The sequence below is a fragment of the Muscardinus avellanarius genome (assembly GCF_963383645.1).
Source record: "Muscardinus avellanarius genome assembly, chromosome: 10".
Taxonomy (NCBI): domain Eukaryota; kingdom Metazoa; phylum Chordata; class Mammalia; order Rodentia; family Gliridae; genus Muscardinus; species Muscardinus avellanarius.
In genome coordinates this window covers 24872724-24894249 of record NC_137796.1, presented here as the reverse complement: position 1 = coordinate 24894249, position 21526 = coordinate 24872724, and positions in this window count along the sequence as shown.

The window sequence follows — 21526 nt, the reverse complement described above, 5'->3', positions numbered from 1 at the left end:
TGGAAAATAGAAGCTCACTCTTAGAAAATGGCCACTCCAAAAATGAATACATAGTATATATTTGAGCAAAAAATACTTCAACAAAATGAATTGGACATTGAAGAGATATAAGACAATTTTAAAACAGCTAACCTTAGAATAATAGGCATAGAAGAGGAAATAGAAACTGAAACCAAAGGAATCAACAATTTTTTCAAAGAAGTAATATCAGAAAAAAATAGAAAAAGAAGTCCATAGACGGTTATAAGAAAACATATGAAACCTCCTTTGGAATCACCCCAGATTTCCCAAACGAAGTCATGAGAAGCAGGAGGACCTGGAGCAACACATTCCAATCTCTGAGAAAAAAATCTTGCAGCCAAAAATTTTCTACCCAGCAAAAATATCTCTCAATTTTGATGGGAAAATAAAATTTATGACAAACAGAAGCTGAAAGAATTTATATCTTCCAAACCATCACTAGAAAAAATACTAAAAAAGATTAATTACAAAGAAAAAAATTCTTAACAAATGCCAGAACAAGAGAAAGAATAACTTCCATAAAAAAAACAACTAAGCAAAGAAGAACAAATAAAACTTCAAACAGAAGTTAAAACTCAACATGATAGAAATTAAAAATCATTTCTCAATAATCACACTGACTATAAATTGCCTCATCTCCTCAATGCTGTAGTGGTATGGATATAAAAAAAAAGAATTCATCTACATGTTGCCTATAAGTAAAACACCTTACATGCAAAGATACACACATACTAAGCATGAAGGATGGAGCAAGGTAATCCATGCCCAAGGAACTTGAAGACAAGCAGTAGTAGCAACTATGATATCAGGTACATTAGACTTCAAGCATAAGTTTATCAGAAGAGACAAAGCAGGTCATTTTTTACTGGTAAAAGTAACAATACAGAAAGAGGAAATAATGATAGTCAATACTTACACCCCTAAATACATGCAACCATTTTCTTAAATCAAACTCTTTGTGACATTAAATAACATATAAATTTCAATACAATAATATTGGGAGAGATCAACAATTCTCTAACACCATTAGACCAATCTGCTAGACAAAAGGCCAGTAAAGATGCCTCAGACCTAAGGAATACCACAAACCAAAGGAACCCATACAAAATATTCTTCCCAACTACAGAAGAGTTCACAGTTTTCTTAGGTGCTCATGAAACTTTCTTCAGCATAGACCACATTCTGGGCCACAAAGTTCTAGTGAACCCTAGAAAGTTAAAAAAATGTGACATTATCTCCTACATCTCTTCAGACTACAGAAGATTGAAGGTAGAAATAATCTATAAGAAGACTCAGAATAACCACATAAACACATGGTTACTGAACATCACACTACTAAATGAGGAATGATCATACAAAGAGTAAAGGATGGATTTAATAAATTCCTAAAAACAAACAAAAATAGGGACACTGCATATCAAAACCTCTGGGACACCTTAAAGGCAGTATTAAAAGGAAAATTTATAGCACTGAGTGCTAACATAAGTGGAACAGAATATCACCAAATAAATAACTGAATGACACAACTCAAAGCCCTTGAAAACCTGAAACATTCTAACCCCAAAGGCAGTAAAAAATAGGAAATTATGAAAAGAACAGAAACCAATGTAGTAGAGAATAAAAATAAAAAAATAAAAAAGCTGGTTTATCAAAAATAAACAAAATGATACACCTTTAGCCAACCTAACTAAAAGAAAGAGAGAATCAACCCAAATTATTAAATAGGAGATGAAAAAGAGGGGATTAGTACTGGCAGCATAGAAATTTAGAAGTTTTCAGAAACTACTTAAAAACTATACCCCAACATAATAAAAAGCATAAAAAATACTAACAAATTTTTAGATACATACAACCTTCCTAAATTAAGTCAAGAAGATATACAAAATTTAAACTGGCCAATAGGAATCAAATAAATTGAAGTAGCAATAAAGAGCCCATTATCAAACAAAAGCCTGGGACCAGATGTTTTCCCAAGGAAATTTTATGAAACTTTTATAGAAGAGATAATCTCAAGACTCCTCAGTCTATTCCATGAAATATAAATATATGGAAATCTCCAAAATACATTCTATGAAGCCAACATCACATTAATACTAAAGCCAAATAAGATATCTCAGAAAAGAAAACTAATCCTACATCATTGATGAATTTAGATGTGTAACTGATAACCAAAACTGATAAGTAATACAGATTCAAACCACATAAAAAAATCATAAATCATGATCAATTTGGGTCTACTTCAGGGATGCAAAGCTAGTTCATCATATAAAAAAAAAAATTCTTGAAGGTCTTTTTCAAAATGGCGATCGAGGGACAAAGCACTTCTCAGTAGCTGAAGCAAATAAAGTTTAAATACTTAGAAAGCAGTGTCTAAATCAACAAAATAAATACATACCAGGAACCAAAACACATCCAGGTACCTCGGCGGAACCCTGAACTTGAAGAAGAAGAACAAAGATCAGACACGGGACCTGCTGCAGATACAATCGGAACACTGATCGGAACGCTGATCGGCGGGCTGCCTTTGCAGCTGCCCAAGGAGCTGCCTGCCCGATATTACCACGGAAAGATAATTCAGGACTAAAAATGGACTTAGGACCGCATCTTAAGCAGCGAGCAGCAGCCACCAGAATTCTGTGTGCCCACCAGCGACCGGATCACAACTGCATAGAGACTCCCATGGATTCCTGCACCAATTCAGGTACGTGAGGGCGCCCTGGTAAGTTGGGGTCCTAGCGTGTGCGCAGCCTCAACCCCCCAGCATGGGCTCAAGCCTCAGATCCCAGCACTCTCCTCGCGCAACTTGCCTGCGCCACGGTCCCCTGCTGGTAGTCAGTACCTGTACACTGCTACCCCTAAATTGAAGTCTGCTTGTGTGTCTAGCCCCTGCCACCTTACCAGAGCCTGCCTTCCAGGCTGCGAAAGCCCTGGGTGACCCGGAAATCTCCTTGGGGCACCCCCAGCTTCTACGTCCCACGGGAGGCAGAGACCATTGCTGGACAATGCGCACTGGACCCTTGAGCACCTACCCTGCACCCCTGGCCCACTGCTGGGTGTTCCCACCCTCCTGGTAACCAGAGGCTTAGTGCTAAGCAAAGAACACAGCTCAATACACCTTGGAAGAGCATACCAGCAGCAATAGACAGCTGCATCCACTCTCACTTGGGTCCAGTATTAGCAGCGCATCCAGCCTGCACTCTTGGAATAGGCAGAGCTCTGGCAGTAAGTGTGGGCATCCAGGAACCAGCATCCATTTGCCCAGGGTACATCTTGGGACCACACCGGCTAGCCCCGCTGGAATTTCCAGAGACACAAGAAAATCCATCAGGCCACAAAATCTGCTCAGGACCTCAGGGGGAGGTTCCAATTATACTTTGGTCATTCTCCACCCCTGCTGTAGGAACGCTCAGGCTGGAGGCTAGGGTGGTGAGTGCAGAGGTGCTGACCACAGGTTAGAATTTCGCAGAACCTGTGAATTGTACAGAATCAAATAACAGTTAAATCAGACATCCGGACACATAAACCTAAAGCAGCTAAAGGAGAGAAAGGTGTCCAAACACCCAGAGTGACTTAAGAAGATAAAAATAGAGTACAAAGAAAACTAAGAGACATTGGATGGTATTCTGAAAGCTACCAAAGCAATCAAATACACACATATTATTTGGACCTGACCCCATATGCGTAAATAAGGAGGACTGTTTGTTTTACTTTTAATGTGGATGTTTTGTTTTATTTTGCTTTTACAGTGCTTTTGTTTTGGTAGGGTTATTGCTGTTTTATTTTATTTTTCTTTTAACCCACACTTCTTTTACTTTAACTTGTTGATATATATACATACACACACATTGGATAGTTTGCCTTATTTTTTTAATTTCACACAGCTGCTAGTTCCTTTCACTTTATTCTTGTTCTTTTTTCCTCTTTCTTCCTCTTCCCTTCCTTTTTTTTTCACTCTACTTTTATTGGTTTTCCTTCATTTTTCTTGGATTACATAATAGTCTTGGTATCTTGGGTGGATTCTTTTTTTTTTTTTTATATCTGTCTGCTCCTTCCATCATCCCTATTTACAAACCTATCCACACTAACCTACATACTTTTCTCCCCCAAAACTTTTCCCCATAATATACCTCCTGGTTTAATACTCAAAGTATCTCTTATATCCATAATTACTCTACCAACGACAAGAGTCCTAGTAGTTAACTCTCTCTCATCCCTAGCAAGTTATTACCTTATCATACTTAAAGTCTTTCTGAACCTAACATATCCTCTACCTAATCCGACTCCTTTACCAATCACCCCAGCTCCTTACACATCACCCACCCTCAACACTGGAAAGGCTCTGCTGACTAACCAATACCCCCAAACTCCTAATATTAAGATTTGACTAAGCACAGTACTCACGAACGATGGGTAGAAATCAGAAAAACAGGACAGAGAACGTTATAAATATGAGAACCAGGAATTATGAAGAGACAGCAGAAATCACGAATACTGACCTACTAGAAATGCAAGAAGGGGAGTTCAGAATCTTGATGTTCAATATGATGAAAGGATTTAAAACGAGTATAGAGGAGGTTAAAGGTGAATTATAAACACTAAAAAAGAATCAGAAAGATGTCTGGAATGAAATGAAAGAGGCAATAAATGAAATGAAGACAGCAATAGAAAGAAATTCTGGAAGATTAGATGGAATGGAAAACAGAATATCAACATTAGAAGACAGTACATCCCAAACCGAAAACACAGTCAGCGATATACAGAAATCTTTACAGCAACAAAACCTAAACATCCAGCAATTATGGGATAATATGAAGCGCCCTAATTTACGGATAATAGGCATCGAGGAAGGGATAGAGGTACAGACCAAGGGCATCTGTAATATCTTCAAGGAAATAATCTCAGAGAATTTTCCAAATATGGAAAGAGACTTGAATCTTCAAGTCCAGGAGGCATACAGAACTCCACTGAGACAGGACCAAAGAAAAACCACTCCACGCCACATAATAACCAAATTGACCAGCATAGAGGCCAAGGAAGGAATCTTAAAAGCAGTGAGAACAAAAGGACGGGTGACATATAGAGGCAAAACAATAAGAATCACCCCAGACTATACAACCCAGGTCAGGAATGCTAGGAGAGAATGGTACGATGTGATTCAGACCCTAGAAGAAAATAACTTCCAGCCAAGACGCATCTATCCAGCAAAACTACTATTCAAGATCAATGGGGAAGTCAAAGTCTTTCAGGATAAACAGAATCTCAAAAAATTCATGAATTCAAAGCCAACACTAGAGAAAATTCTTAAAGAAATAAATCATAAGGAAGAAAAAAGAAGCAGACTTCAGAATCAGAGAAAAGAGGAAGTTAATAAGTGGGCCATTTAAGTAAAGAAGAAAGATCACACCACCCAAGAGTAGACAGAACACAAAATGGCAGAAAACAAAAATCATATTTCAATAATATATCTTAATGTCAAAGGGCTTAACTCACCAATCAAAAGACATAGACTGGCAATGTGGATTAGGAAACATAATCCAAACATATGCTGTCTGTAAGAAACTCACCTCACAGCCAAAGACATTCACAGGCTGAAGGTGAAAGGATGGAAAAAGATATACCATGCCACCAGTGACCAAAAAAGAGCAGGGGTAGCAACCCTGATATCCAACAAAACAGACTTTAAACTAAAACACATCAAAAGAGACAAATCAGGGCACTTCCTTTTATTAAAAGGAACAATACACCAAGAAGATATAATGATAGTAAATATTTATGCCCCAAATGTGGGTGCAACCACATGTGTAAAACAAACCCTTCTGGACATAAGATCCCAAGTAGACCCAAATACAATAATTCTGGGAGATTTAAATACGCCTCTCACACCACTGGATCAATCTTCAAGGCAAAAGATGAGCAAAGTCACTTTAGAACTAAAGGAAACCATAAACCAAATGGACCTAATAGACGTTTTCAGAGTATTTCAACCAGGAACTACAGAATACACTTTCTTCTCAGCAGCCCCATGGAACCTTCTCCAAAATAGATCACATCCTGGGACACAAAGAAAATACCAGCAAATTCATAAAATGTAATATAATTCCATGCATCTTTTCAGACCACAATGGAATCAAAGTAGAAATCAACAACAGGAAACTCGAAAGAAAGTACTCAAATTCATGGAGAATGAATGATACACTATTGAATGACGAATGGGTAAGGGCAGAAATTAGGGAAGAAATAAAGAAATTTATGGAAAGAAACGAAAACAGAGACACAACTTACCAAAACCTATGGGACACCATGAAGGCAGTTCTAAGAGGAAAGTTTATTGCATTGAGTGCCCACATAAGAAGGACAGAGAACCTCCAAGTAAAGAACCTAATGACACAACTAAAGGACCTAGAAAGACTGCAACAGTCTATTCCCAAAGCCAGCAGAAGGCAAGAAATCATCAAAATTAGGGCAGAAATAAGTGAAATAGAGAACAAAAAAACAATTCAAAGAATCAATAAAACAAAAAGTTGGTTCTTTGAAAAGATTAATAGAATTGATAAACCCCTGGCCAACCTAACCAAAAGAAAAAGAGAATCAACTCAAATTATCAAAATTAGAAATAAAAAAGAAGATATCACCACTGATAGTGAAGAAATTCAAAATATTATCAGAAACTACTTTAAAAATTTATACTCCAATAGATTTGAAAACCTGGATGAAATTGACAGATTTCTAAGCACAGTTAACCTTCCTACACTCAACCAAGAGGACATAGCAAGCCTAAACCAACCAATAACAACCAAAGAAATAGAAACGGCAATAAAAATTCTTCCACCAAAGAAAAGCCCAGGCCCAGATGGGTTCCCAGCTGAATTCTACAAAACCTTCAGTGAACAACTAATACCAATACTTCATAACATGTTCTGGGAAATTGAAAGAGAAGGAACTCTTCCAAATTTCTTCTATGAGGCCAGTATCACATTAATCCCCAAACCAAATAAAGGTACCTCAAGAAAGGAAAACTACAGACCAATATCCTTAATGAACATAGATGCAAAAATTCTAAACAAAATACTAGCTATACGCATTCAAAACTATATCAAGAGAATAATACATCATGACCAAGTCGGTTTCATCCCAGAAAAACAAGGCTGGTTCAACATACGCAAATCAATACATGTTATTCACCACATAAATAGAACCAAGAACAAAAACCACATCATCATAGCAATAGATGCTGAAAAAGCATTCGACAAAATCCAACACCCATTTATGTTAAAAACACTGCAAAAAATTGGGATAGAAGGAAAGTACTTCAACATCATCAAGGCAATATACTGCAAACCCAAAGCCAACATTATATTAAATGGGGAAAAACTGCAAGAATTTCCGCTACAGTCAGGAACAAGACAAGGATGCCCACTATCACCACTCCTTTTCAATATAGTCCTTGAGACTCTTGCTGCAGCAATCAGACAAGAGAAGGAAATCAAAGGAATCCACATAGGAAGAGAGGAAGTAAAATTATCCTTATTCGCAGATGACATGATCCTTTATCTGGAAGACCCAAAGAACTCAACCAAAAGACTTGTGGAGCTGATTGACAAATTCAGCAAAGTCGCAGGTTACAAAATCAACCTAAAGAAATCAGTGGCCTTTCTTTATGCCAACAATGAATCCACAATGAAAGAAACAAAGAAAACATTTCCATTCACTATAACCTCAAAACCAATAAAATACCTAGGAATAAACCTAACCCAAGATGTAAAAGACCTCTACAACAAAAACTATAAAACATTAAAGAAAGAAATAGAAGAAGACCTCGGAAGATGGAAAGATCTCCCGTGCTCATGGATAGGCAGAATAAATATCATCAAAATGGCCATTCTGCCAAAACTGATCTATAGGTTCAATGCAATTCCCATTAAAATTCTGGTGACATTCTTCAGAGACCTAGAAAAATCAATCATGAACTTCATATGGAGAAAGAAAAGACCTAGAATAGCCAAAGCAATTCTCAATAACAAGAAACACGCAGGAGGCATTACAATCCCAGACTTCAAACTATACTATAGAGCAATAGTAGTATAAACAGCATGGTACTGGCACAAAAACAGATATACTGACCAGTGGATTAGAATAGAAGATACAGAAACAAACCCACACATCTTTAGTCAATTAATCTTTGACAAAGGGGCCAAACACATATGCTGGAGAAAAGACAGCCTTTTCAACAAGTGGTGCTGGGAGAACTGGCTAACCATTTGTAAAAAGATGAATCTAAACCCCTATATCTTACCAAACACAGGAATCAACTCAAGATGGATCAAAGACTTAGAAATTAGACCTGAGACTGTGAAGTTAGTAGAGGAGAACATAGGTTCAACACTACAACATATTGGCACAGGCAGTAACTTTCTCAACAAAACCTCCAAAGCTCAGGAAATTAAAGCAAGAATAAACAAGTGGGATAACATCAAACTAAAAAGTTTCTTCTCATCAAAGGAAACTATCAATAACCTAAAGAGGAAGCCTACAGAATGGGAAAGGATCTTTACCAGCCACCATTCTGATAGGGGGCTAATATCCAGAGTATACAAAGAGCACAAAAGGCTCTACACTAGCAAAACAAACAACCCAATCAAGAAATGGGCAAATGAACTAAATAGACACTTCACAAAAGAAGAGATACAAAGGGCTAATAGATACATGAAAAGATGTTCTTCATCACTGGCCATTAGGGAGATGCAAATCAAAACTACACTGAGATTCCATCTAACCCCAGTCAGAGTAGCAAGCATAAAGAAATCAAACAACAACAAATGCTGGCGAGGATGTGGGGAAAGAGGAAATCTTTTACACTGTTGGTGGGAGTGCAAACTAGTTCAGCCACTATAGAGATCTGTGTGGAGATTCCTGAGAAAGTTGGTAATAGATCCACCATATGATCCAGCTATACCACTCCTGGGTATCTTTCCAAAGGGGTTGAATTCAGAGAAATACAGCAACATACGCATACCTATGTTCATAGCAGCACAATTTGTAATAGCCAAAATATGGAACCAACCCAGATCACTATCAACAGATGAATGGATAGCAAAACTGTGGGAAATACACACAATGGAATTCTATTCAGCCATAAAGAAGAACAAAATTATATCATTTGCAAGAAGATGGAAAGCCCTGGAGAGCATCATGTTAAGTGAGATCAGCCAAGCACAGAAGGAGAAGATACACATGTTTCCTCTAATATGCCCAAACTAGAAAACACAAAGGATACCAGTAGGACCCCAGATATTAGAGGGGAAATACTAGCTAATTTTTAATGGAAAGATAGGAGAGGAGAAAGGCTGATCTTGATTAATGAGGGTCTACACCTGAACATGTGTAAAATTATGAATAAGACATGGTTAACCTGGACAACCATTGGTGGGGGGGGGGAGGGGGCGGGGGGGGGAGAAGGCACCAAATATAGTGTAAATGTATACTACTTATGTTCAATAAAAAATGTTTAAAATAAAAAAATAAATAAAAATGAAAAAAAATTCTTGTAATTCACCACAAAATAAAACTACAGACAAAAATCACATAATCATTTCAATAGTTACTGAAAAATCATTTGATAAATTCCAATATCTTTTTATGTTAAAACCTCTGCAAAAAATCAAAATAGAAACTACATACCTTAACATTATAAAGGCAATAAACAATAGGCCCACAGTTAACTTCAGATTAAATTCATAGCACTGAGTGCTCACATAAAAACAGAAAGTCACCAAATAAATAACCTAATGACATACCTCAAAACCCTTGTAAAAGAGGAACAGTCTAGCCCCAAAGCCAGCAGAAGACAGAAAATTATTAAAATCAGAGCAAGAATGATTTCTCCTACATTGTTCTTGTTGCTGAGAACTACTTTGGCTATTCTGGGTTTTTTGTTGCACTGAAGAGAATCAAAATTAAGAGAACATACCTCAACCTCTTAAAGGCAATATACAATAGGGCCACAGTGAACATCATATTAAATGAGGAAAAACCTTGAGAATTTCCCCTAAAAAGAGGAACAATACAAGGATGCCTATTATCACCACTACTTTTCAGTATTACTATATTGAGTGTCTAGCCAGAGAAAAAAGTCAAGAGAAGAAAATAAAAGGAAAACAAAGAGGATACAAAGAAATAAAACTATCTCTATTTGCAAATGACATAATAATATACTTAGAAGACCTAATATAATCTACTAAAAGGCTTATAGAACTGATCACCAATTCCAGCAAAATGTCTGGATGCAAAATCAATAAAAAATTCAGAAGCTTTTCTGTATGACAACCACAAATTCATTAAAAAAGAAATTTACAAAACACTTCCACTCAGGATATCCCACAGAAAAATAAAATACCTAGGAATAAACCTAACCCTTAAAATAAAGACCTCTACAAAGAAAATTATAAACCTTGAAAAAAATAAATCAAAGAAGACCTTAGGAGATGCAACAAACTTTCACGCTCTTAGATTAAGGTAGAATAAATATCATCAAAATGGCCATTCTTCCAAAAGTGAACTACAAATTCAGTGTAATTCTCCTTAAATTACCAAGGTCATTTCTCACAGACATAGAAAATTCAGTTCATTAAATTCATTTGGAATAACAAAAATCCCAGAATAGCCAAAGTACTTCTCACCAACAATAATCACATAGGAGGCATCATGATGCCTAACTTTAAACTATATTACAAAGACATAGTAATAAAATCAGCATGCTCCAATGCCAGCCTTGCTGGCCCCGGCACTTGCCTCACCCCTCGGCAGGCTCCGATCTTGGCCTTGGAGTCCCCAGCACCGGCCTTGCCTCATGGCAGGCCCCAGTCTCGGCCTTGCTGGCCTTGGTACCAGCCTCACCCTTGGCAGGCTCCTATCCTGGCCTCAGAGGCCCCAGCACCAGCCTTGTTTCACAGCAGGCTCTGATCCCGGCGTCGCTGGCCCCGGGATTGGCCTCATCCTTGGGCAGGCTCCAATCTTGGCCTTGGAGGCCCCAGCACCGGCCTTGCCTCATGGCAGGCCCCAGTCTCGGCCTTGCTGGCCTTGGTACCAGCCTCACCCTTGGCAGGCTCCTATCCTGGCCTCAGAGGCCCCAGCACCAGCCTTGTTTCACAGCAGGCTCCGATCCCGGCGTCGCTGGCCCCGGGATTGGCCTCATCCTTGGGCAGGCTCCGATCTTGGCCTTGGAGGCCCCAGCACCGGCCTTGCCTCATGGCAGGCCCTGGCACCAGCCAAACATCTTGGCAGGCTCTAATCCCGGCCTCAAAGACCCCCGCATTGGTCTTGAATCATGGCAGGCTCCTATCCCGGCTTTGCTGGCCCCAGCATCGGCCTCACCCCTCGGCAGGCTCCGATCCTGGCCTTGGAAGCCCAGTACTGACTTGCCTCATGGCAGTCTCCAATCCCAAACTCGATGGCCCTGGCACTAGCCTAAATCTTTGGCAGGCTCTGATCCTGGCCTCGGAGGCCAAGCACCAGCTTTGCCTCAGGGCAGACTCAAATCCCGGTCTCACTGGCCCTGGCATCGTCCTCACCCTTTGGTGGGCTCTGATCCTGGCCTTGGACAGAGGCCCCAGCCCAGGCCTTACCTCATGGCAGGCTGCAAACCTGGCCTCCCTGGCCTTGGCATCAGCCTAGTAGCCCAGAAGATTCCTATCCTGGTCTCTGAGTCTCCGGCACTGGCCTTGTTTTGTTTTGGGCTCTGGGCTCTGTCACTATGGTCAGGTCATCTACAGATGTTCCCTTTTTTCTTTCTATTTTTTTATTTTTTAGTGGTATTGAGGTTCCTGAAAACTCCTCTGTCTCCAGGGTACACTCCCGGAGACCTCTCTCTTTTTTTAATATATGTATATATTTATTTGGAAACAGGGTCTCTTAAGCCAGCAAGGCTTACCTCGAAACAGTGCGATCCTCCTGTCTCTCCCTCCCAAGCATGGGGATTACAAGCGTACACCACAATGCCCGGCGTTCTTTTTTTTTTTAACTATGAAAAAGCAGTACATGTCTTTTGCAAATCTGGAACCCCAAATACCTAGTGTCAATATGTTTTGTCTTTCCTCCAGAGGCAGATATCCATAGCTTCTCTTTGGAACATAGGCTCTGCTGTTCCACATGGACCCTGGCCTCTCACTCTGTGCAGAGGAGCATGGTGGCCATGAGGGCTGATGATTCCCAGAACATGCAACATGTAGTCCCACCATGGCTATGCGGGGCTCTCTCTGATACCCCCCATGCCCCTTTGCCACTTAGCATGTTCTCCAGGCTTCTCAATCATGTGTGGCAAGTGCAGTCTATTATGGGGGGATTTCCTCAAAAGTTCAAAGTGAACTGAACTGGATCTGTCTACCCCACCAATTTCTACCTTTGGGGCAATTTCTTCAGAAGATCAAGGTGGGTTGAATCTGGTCTCTGCCTCTCCAAAATAATAGCCTCACCTCTGCTGCGGCACTAGTGCCCACACCTCTGTGCTGCCCTGCCACTGCTCTGCGCTGCTCTGCTGGCACAGCCCACTGCTGCTCAGCCCTCAGCTCCACCTGTGCCATTCTGCTGCCCTCCAAGCTGCTCTGCAGCTGTGCTAGCCCCACCTGCCAGTCTGGAATGTGGCTCTGCTCCCCGCCCAGCGCTGCTCAGCTCCCTCCACCACTCCTGGAGTATTTTTCTTATGAGGTGTGTTGATAAAAGTCCCTACCATGCACTGCTGGAGTAGTCCTTTCTCTCATCACTTCTGGAAAGTTTTTCCAAAAGTCGCTTTTCTTGCATGTCAGGTGCTTCCTTGTCTCCCTGCTTCTAATTCCGCCATTATCCATGCCCTCTTCTGTATTCTAGATACAAAGTCTCTGTTGGAAGTGTCCCCTTAAGCTGTCCAATTCCGATATTACACCCAAATCTGGTGTCCAGGGCTTCCTGGAGAAATGCTTATTCTGTTCGGCAGCCACAGTTGACACTGCGACCACAGCCACTGCCATCTTCCTCCCACCATACTTTTTTTTTTTGGTGGCACTGGGGTTCCCAGAAGTCCTTCTTCCTCCGGGCTACACTCCCAGATCTATTTTTTATACATTTTTATTTGGAAACAGGGTCTCTCAAGCCAGCACGGCTGGCTTCTAACCTGCACGATCCTCCTGTCTCTTCCTCCCAAGCGCAGGAATTACAAGAGCGTACCACTATGCCCAGCAAATTGTGCACTTTATGTGTGATTAATAAGACAAAGAAAATGAAGTTCAGTTTTATTAAATTAATATGTATTTATGTATTTATTTATTTACTTACATATGGTACTTGGGTACCAGGGGCTTTCTAGCTCTCTGCTATAAACACAGCCCTATTTATTACTTTTTATGTTTAAAACAGGGTCTTAATGAGTTGCAGTGGGTCTCACTAAGTTGCTGAGGCTGGCAGCGAACCTATTATCCTCCTGTTTCAGCCTACCAAGTACTGGGGTTACAAGCATGTGCTACCATGGCCAGCTTAAATTCATGTTATGCATGGCTACTGGCTACCATGTTGGGCCAGCACCTTTAGAGAAAAAAACATTGAGTTTAATTCCTAGTGCCTAGCACAATATTACACAATACCAAGCCAATTCTCTAGATACCCTCCAGATTGTCAAAAAATAAAACAAAACAAGTAACTTTAGTGTGATGATGAAGAAAACATAACATTGTCTACAACAAATTGAATTTCTTTTTTTTTTTGATAGAACTTCCCTGAATGCAATTGACCTTTGTAATTTCAAATTGCAATCAATATTCACACTTTTCCCAACAGTCTCTCTTCTATAAGGGTTTTATAAACCCATATAGGTTTTGGCAGCCTTTTAATGGCTCACTAACAGGTTTCATAAATTGCCTAGCATACTTTTAGTCAAAAATTAAAAACAAGGAAGACTCAACATGATGGATGATTAGCTTTCTAAGAGAGAGGTATGCTATATTATCATAGTTGGACTTGGATTAAAATCCAGCTTGCATTTTAGCTAAGCAATCTCAGACAGATTTCTTGATATGTCTGAAATTTAGTTTTCTTTCAAAGTGGACACCTGCACTTCCCCTTTGCAAGGAGTCTTGGGAAAACAAACTCAGCTATGTCTTATGGATTGAAGAAGATTACAGAGAAGACAAGTCATGGGTGATGTTTTCCCTCTGCGTTTCATTATTTATAATTTCTCTCTGTACATACCCAGCATATGATTGATGCTCAAATAATTCTCTTATTGTTGTATAATCCAATCAGCATCTTCGTCCAGTTTTTACGATTGTCAAGTGTCCTCTCTCTCTCTCTCTCTCTCTCTCTCTCTCTCTCTCTCTCATTATACTTCCTCTTGATGAACTGAACAGAAAGAGAAAAAAAGATTAATTCTATTTTTGTTTAGAATGGCATCTGCTAACCTATACAACATCAATTAAACTTCACAAGTTAATTCCCATCAGAGCACAAAGATCTGTGTCTCAGAGAAGTGACAAGATCATTCCTCCAAGACACCTTCATCAATTGGAAGTGGAGCCCCACCTATTACCTGGAGCCTGTGGCTCTTTCCACTTGGATACACTGCTTTTTACCTAAATTTTCCCGTGCTAGAGTCGCCATCAAGCTTTCTTCCAGAGCCAGGCAGCTGCATTAGTCCAGGCAGAGGGAAGAAAACAAAGCCAAGCATCTCAGCAGGAGAAACGATAATAACCTGACTTAGATTTAAATAATGATAACCCCTCAGGGACAGGTTCCTAGCCTGGAGAGTGATTATGCAAATGAACTTTGTGTATATTTCTGAAAGCAACATTTGAATGGAAACCAAACACTTTCACTGGATTCAGTGCTGATGACTATTTTAAGCTGGCTTCGCAAAATAACATTCCACTGAGCCTGCCTTTCCTTTCCTTTTCAAAAACACACAGCCAAGGGGAAAGGGCAAGTGAGCTAACATTTAATGAGTCCTCTAATTTGCCACGCACTGCCTTAGGCACTTTTACATATGCTATTTTATTTAATCCTAGCAAATACCCTGATAATAAGTTTTGCTAGCCATGTGGATTTTTTTTTAAGAAAACGAAACTAGATAAAATAAATATACATGAGGTAATTAATTGTTTTTTGAGTATCTAGAGCAGAAATTTTATGGGAACAATATTGAACATTTTTTTAATGACAATATAAATCTGTCAGGGCTAATGGTTCCATTCCTCAACTCGGGAATTCAGTGTTAGAAGGGGAGAAGTCAATGTTAGGTGGAAGAGGGGAGAAGCCCTTGGCTAAGTGTGATGGAAAAGGATTTCAGCATATGCCATTTATTAAAAAACATACCGAGGTTTATTTAGAAAAGTAGAAAGTACACATTCAAGAGAGAATGCAGTCTATGTCAAGCAGGAAAGAGACATCTTGGGGAAGTGCTAGGTTCTCTTCTTATTGCTGACCTTTGGGATGGGTGGGCTAGAGAAGGTAAGGAAGGATGATCTCTTTCCAGTAGTCCTGAGGCAATATCTGGTGATCTAGTCATCCTTAGGGTTCTCAGGTTGATTAAAGTCTTTATTATCTGATTAACAGATAAGCTGGAGAGTGTCCTAAATTATAGTTTTTTTTCAAGATACCATATTTGTCTTGTTAACAATACACAGGTCAATTACAGTTTCTTTCAGTTAACCTTAGGATCTAGAGATTTCCCAGAAATTTGCGAAGGGCGAAGGGCAGTTTTGGAAAAAAGAATTGGTTTGAGATATAAAGGTTGAGCCATGTTAGCATGAGGTTCTTGTATTAAAGTTATAATTACTTTCCTTTCTGTCTGTCCCTTTCTACATACTTATTTATTCTATCCTACATCAATCCTACCCTCATTTTAACACTGAAATCTAGTAAAAGACAAATGCAAGAAAAAGCATACAATCACTTCTCTTAGAAGTGATAAAGACACAAAATTCCATTCAAAATATCAAACCAAGCTGAATGTATTGGTATGCATTTGCAATCTCAGTGCTTGGGAGGCTGAGACAATTGCAGGTTTATGATCAGTCTCAGCAGCTTAGCAAGGCCCTCCACAATTTGGCAAGATCTTGTTCAGCATTACAGGTTCAGGGAAAGCCTCAGTAATGTAGAGAGATTTTCAGGAACTTGGCAAGACTGTTTCAAAACAAAAATATAAAAAAGTACTGGTGGTGTAGCTTTGAGGTAGAATACCGGAGGTTCAAATTTTTGTAACACACACACAAACATGTTAACATATTTTAAAATAAATTTCTTTTATATTATGAGTAAATAATTTTTACTCAAAATATTTCAAACATGATTTACTCTAAAGAGTATTCACTAGCAAAATTCTTTATCATAATTACTTATCATTGGGAAAATATTATCAATAGGTTTATAAAGTATATCCAACAAATCTCAACATAGTTCTGATTCTAGAAATAGATTTTTTTTTTTTTTGGTGGTACTGGGGTTCTTGGAAGCCCTTCTACTTCCGGGCTACACTCCCAGACCTATTTTATACTTTTTTTAAAATTTTTTGAAACAGGGTCTTTTAAGCCAGCGGGGCTGGCTTCGAACCAGCGTGATCCTCTTGTCTCTGCCTCCCAAGCGTGGGGGTTACAAGCGTGTGCCACCACGCCCAGCAGAAAATTTTATTTTTAAATAAATAAAGGAAATTGGATGATGAAATATATTTTCTTTATGATTTCTATTTTTTTAAATATTGGGGATGGAACCCAAGGGCATTCTACCTTTAGCTACATCCCCAGCCCTATTTTTCATTTTCTTTTATTTTTTTGAAACAGGGTCTCACTGAGTGCAAATGGCCTCACAAAGTAGCTGAAGCTGGCCACAAACTATGATCATCCTGTTTCAGCCTCCCAAATGCTGGGATTACAAGTGTGTGCCACCAACCTGGCTATGATTTCTAATAAGTAAAAGATTCCACTTTATTGCTCCTATTCAAGAAGGTATAAATAAATTGTAGGTAAGTTAAATAAGACAAAAGAAAATAGCAGTATGATTGGTAAAACAGAAACTCAACCACACATACAACTTTCTATAGGTCATATGATTCGTTCTTACTTAAAAATTATTTCTTTTTTAAAAATATAATAATTTTATTAGAGTGCTACAATTCCTTCTCTTCATACAGAGAGTAGTAGCAACATGATTCTAAATTATTGGAACAAATGAAAAGGTTTAGAAAGTTTCTGGGTGCATTAACAGAAAATGATCATTTTCATCCATTTTTAGCAACAAAAATCAAGTTTAAAAAGTGCTACATAAGCCAGGTGTGGTGGCGCACGCTTGTAATCCCTGCGCTTGGGAGGCAGAGACAGGAGGATTGCGCAGATTCGAAGTCAGCTGCGTGCTCGCTTAGGAGACCCTGTTTCCAAATAAAAATATAAAATAGGTCTGGAAGTGGAGCCCAGAGGTTCAAGGGCTTCCAGGAACCCCAGTACCACCAAAAAAAAAAAAGTGCTATATAAAAATGTCAACAGAAGCAAGAGCAGTGGATGAATAAACTGAAAAGAGATTGTTAGGACTTTAGGAAGAGTATTAAAACCATTTTATGAAAGGCATTAAGAAATACATGACAAATTAAAATAACATATCATGTTTATGAATAAGAGGATGGTATTATAAATATAGCAATGCTACTCAAATAACCTGCACATTTGATGAAATGCCACTCAGTATCATAAAACTGATTTTTATGTGGAAACTGACAAATGGCCCCAGGTGACCCATATAGCCACTTTAAAGGTTTAATATTGAAGACTGAGACTTTCTTTAAGCTAAAATATCAAAACAGTTATTTTGGCAGAGTGAATAATAGGGACCTAGACATAAATCCAAGGACACTTGAAGTTTTTCAAATGTCAGTGAAAAATAATGATCCATTCAATAAGTGAAAATTAGGGCCAAATGTAGACTCCAAGACCGAAAAATGAATAATAAAGGTTTAAGAGATGAAGTAAAAGAAGTAAGAGGTGGAAAAGGAGAAAAGGACAGAGGAGGGAAAGGAAGAAGAGACAAAAAAGGAGAGGAGCAGGAGAAGGAGAAATATATCACAGCAACCATTAACATAATCATGTTATTAGTCAGCTATTTTTCAATGTGAGAAATACCTGAGACAAACATTTTAGAAGAGTAACGGTGTATTGAGGCTCAAGGTTTCTGAGTTTTTGTTCACGGTCAGCTATCTTCACTGCTTTGGTCCTGAGATGATGCAGAACATCCTGGCAGAAAATCATAGTGGAACAGCGCAAGGGCAGGGCTTCTCCAGCCATGTGCTGACTGCCTAGTTTCTACCACGTCCAGGGAATCCATTCAACTACCCATAGATTAATCTACAGATGGGATCCGAGCTTCCGAGCCCTCATGATCCAATCACTTCCCCAGAGCTTTATCTCTGGACATTGCTGCTTTGGGGACCAAGTCTTCAACATATGAGCCTTGGACAAACATTCAAGATCCAAGCCATAACAATCATCTAATCACCAAAACAGGGAAAATCTCTTTGAGATTCAGAGGTTATCTCTCCTAATTTGCCTTCTTAATAAAGTTAGCAACCACTGAGAGAAGAGAGTTGAGTTTCTTAAATGGAGATGATGAAAGCATCAGGTCCGAAATGTAGTTCTACAGATTCTTAGTTTCTACCTCTTTCATAGCAACATTTATCTCAGGTACAGAGATTTAGAGATGGAGGGTGACTTATCAGAAAGAGCATACAATCTGAAATTTGAGTATATCATTTGCAATTTTTCACCACATGTAAATTGTTCAATTTCGCTTATTTACAATTTTCTCTAAAAGGTAGAAAAAGGGCCTATCTCACAGTGCTGTTAAGGGAATTATGTGAGAATATATATAAAATGTATTCTGTATTCTAGATGTTAAAATGTTGACTTTCTTTCCTTGTGGAACTACAGGAAAAATATTGTTTTACCTTTACTCTGTTATGAATGATAAAAGGAAAAAAGTGGGGAAATACAATTTGGGGATAATTATGGAACCTCTTTGTACCAAGAATCTTTAGACCCTGCGTTAAATTTCTGCCAGTGGCATATTTTATAATCCCAATGGCATCACCTAAAACTGGTTCATTTAGTATCTTGCAAGTTTTTCCCATTTTGGTATCTGAAGGAGGGAAACTCCACTAGATTCTCAAAGAGATAGCATAAAAGCTTTTGAAAATAGTGAATCTTTCTACTTTCCCATCCCACCCCCAGAAGCTCCAACACTTAAAAACCAAAATAGATAGCTCTTCTCTGCAACCAACTTTTTCGAGTACTTTTTCTTTAGGTGAAATGCTCTATAAGGCCTGAAAATTGAGAGATACACAAGTCCAAATATGAATGACTCATTCCCTTGACTAGCTTCCTCTTTATCTTCTTCTAGATGGGTTTAGTATGGTACAGTCACGAATGTTTGAAAATTATTAATGAAGCCTGAACAGACTAAACTCATGTTAACTGATCAGCCTCCTTTGCTTTAGTCACACCCAGGCCTCAGGGACATGCACCAGAAAAGGCAGTGCCTTTATTCTTTTCTTTATCCAACCCATGATAAATTGACAAAAATCTTGCTGCTTTTATCATCATTATTTTTTTTCCAAAAGGAGAAGACCATACCTGTTTATTTTATTCTCATCTGTCTTAGTCATGTGTATACTCTCATATAATTTCCCAGTCTAAAATTTAAGTGAAGATTTATATTTAAAAGGAACCAGAAACTATTTTTTTTAAATATAATATTTGCCTGAGAATTTTCCTTCAGGAGAACAATCAGTTTAATTAGAATAATTAATTTTGCAAACTTCCTTATGATGGGACCTCTAGAGTCTTGAGTAGATGTAACAAAACACGATAGATGCTTAAACAATATAAGAATTTGCTAGTCATCTCTGAAAGGTAGAATGTAGGCAGAGCATAAAAACTGCAGAAAGTGTAATCTTCTATGATTCGTACAATTCTTTGCTGTATAATCTACTACTTCCTGTTACTTCATAAAATACTTTATGAGTTAGCTGTAGTCACTGTGACCAAAACACCTGACAAGAGAAATTTAGAGTAGGAAATGTCAATTTGAGCTCATGGTTTCAGAGAATCGGTTCATCCTTGGCTGGCTCCAAGGCAAAGACATTGTGGCAGCATGGGGTGGTGTTGGCAAGCTCTCCAACTTGCAGTTGCTAGAAGCAGAGACAGATAGAAAAACAGACAGACAGACAAATAGATACTGGACATGACTCACCAAAGGTTAATAAATTGGTTAGTGATACCAACTAAATTCAACATTCAGGCTATTTGTGTCTGGACAAACAACTCACCCATCTTCAAAATGACTATGGGCTAATACAAGTGCCTAGATAGAGATTCAGACAATTAAATCTTTTACCATTCTACCAGAAAATGAATATTCATTTTAATTTGGACATGTAAATTAACAAGCACATAAATGTATTTGCTTTGGGCTAGAGCAGTATCATCTCTGAGTGAAACTGTTAAATTAAGCTAATCAGAACTCATTGTCAAGCATACTTTTATTTTGTTAATAAAATTTATAGAACTCACATTTTTAAAAAAATGGAGTCAATATTCCCAACTTTTTACTCTCAAGGACTCTGTTATTAACACCTTAAACCTAGTTACCATAGGGTGGCTTATTTTTTCCTCCAAAGAGTAAAAGTTACTTTTTTTTTTCAGTAATGCTGATATTTCAGTATACAAGAATCAACCATTTTAAAGAAGAATTGAACACTGAATCCCAAGCTCACAGTAATAGGGTCCAATGCTTTTCCTTTTAACTCAAGTTGCTTCTGGGCATTTTTCTACCCTTCGGCATTTTTCTCTCCAACTTAATTGTATATCACATTTTAACACCCTCAGGTCTGTCTTAACAGCGTTGTGTTCTAATTATCTCATTTTGACTGAACTTCTAGTTTCTGGCTGTATTGGTTCAGATGCTCTCAGATTGATCTCTGTGTCACACCATCTGCAAATTTGATTACTACCCAGTTTACTCAGATCTATCAGATCATTAATAAAGAAGAAAAGAAAACAAACAGGCCTACAGTGTTTCTGCCCCTTATTTCCCCCAACTCTCAGCCAGCTCTCCTCATGTCCAGTCATTTATTACTAGTACATGTTTATGTCTCAGAAGCTGACCTTGCTGTTTGGACAGGGCTGACATCCAAGAATCCCTCTATCTTATGTCAGAGCCTGGGTAGAGCCATATTGAACACTTCTGTTAGTCCAACATGAGCAATCCCTCAAAATTTTAATGTTTTTAACTCAATTGTTAAGTGACTTTACATGTGCTTTGTAAAATTCCAGAACCTAGGCACTCAATTTTAAGTTTCCTCGGGCTATACACTATGATGAATTGTGAATACCTACTGTATTTCCAGTGACCAGTATAAAATTTGGTGCATGGTTTTAACATCTAGTCGATTTAATAAATGCTAATAAAAAGAAAAAAAATGTCTCTACCCCTCATTGGTTAAGACTTC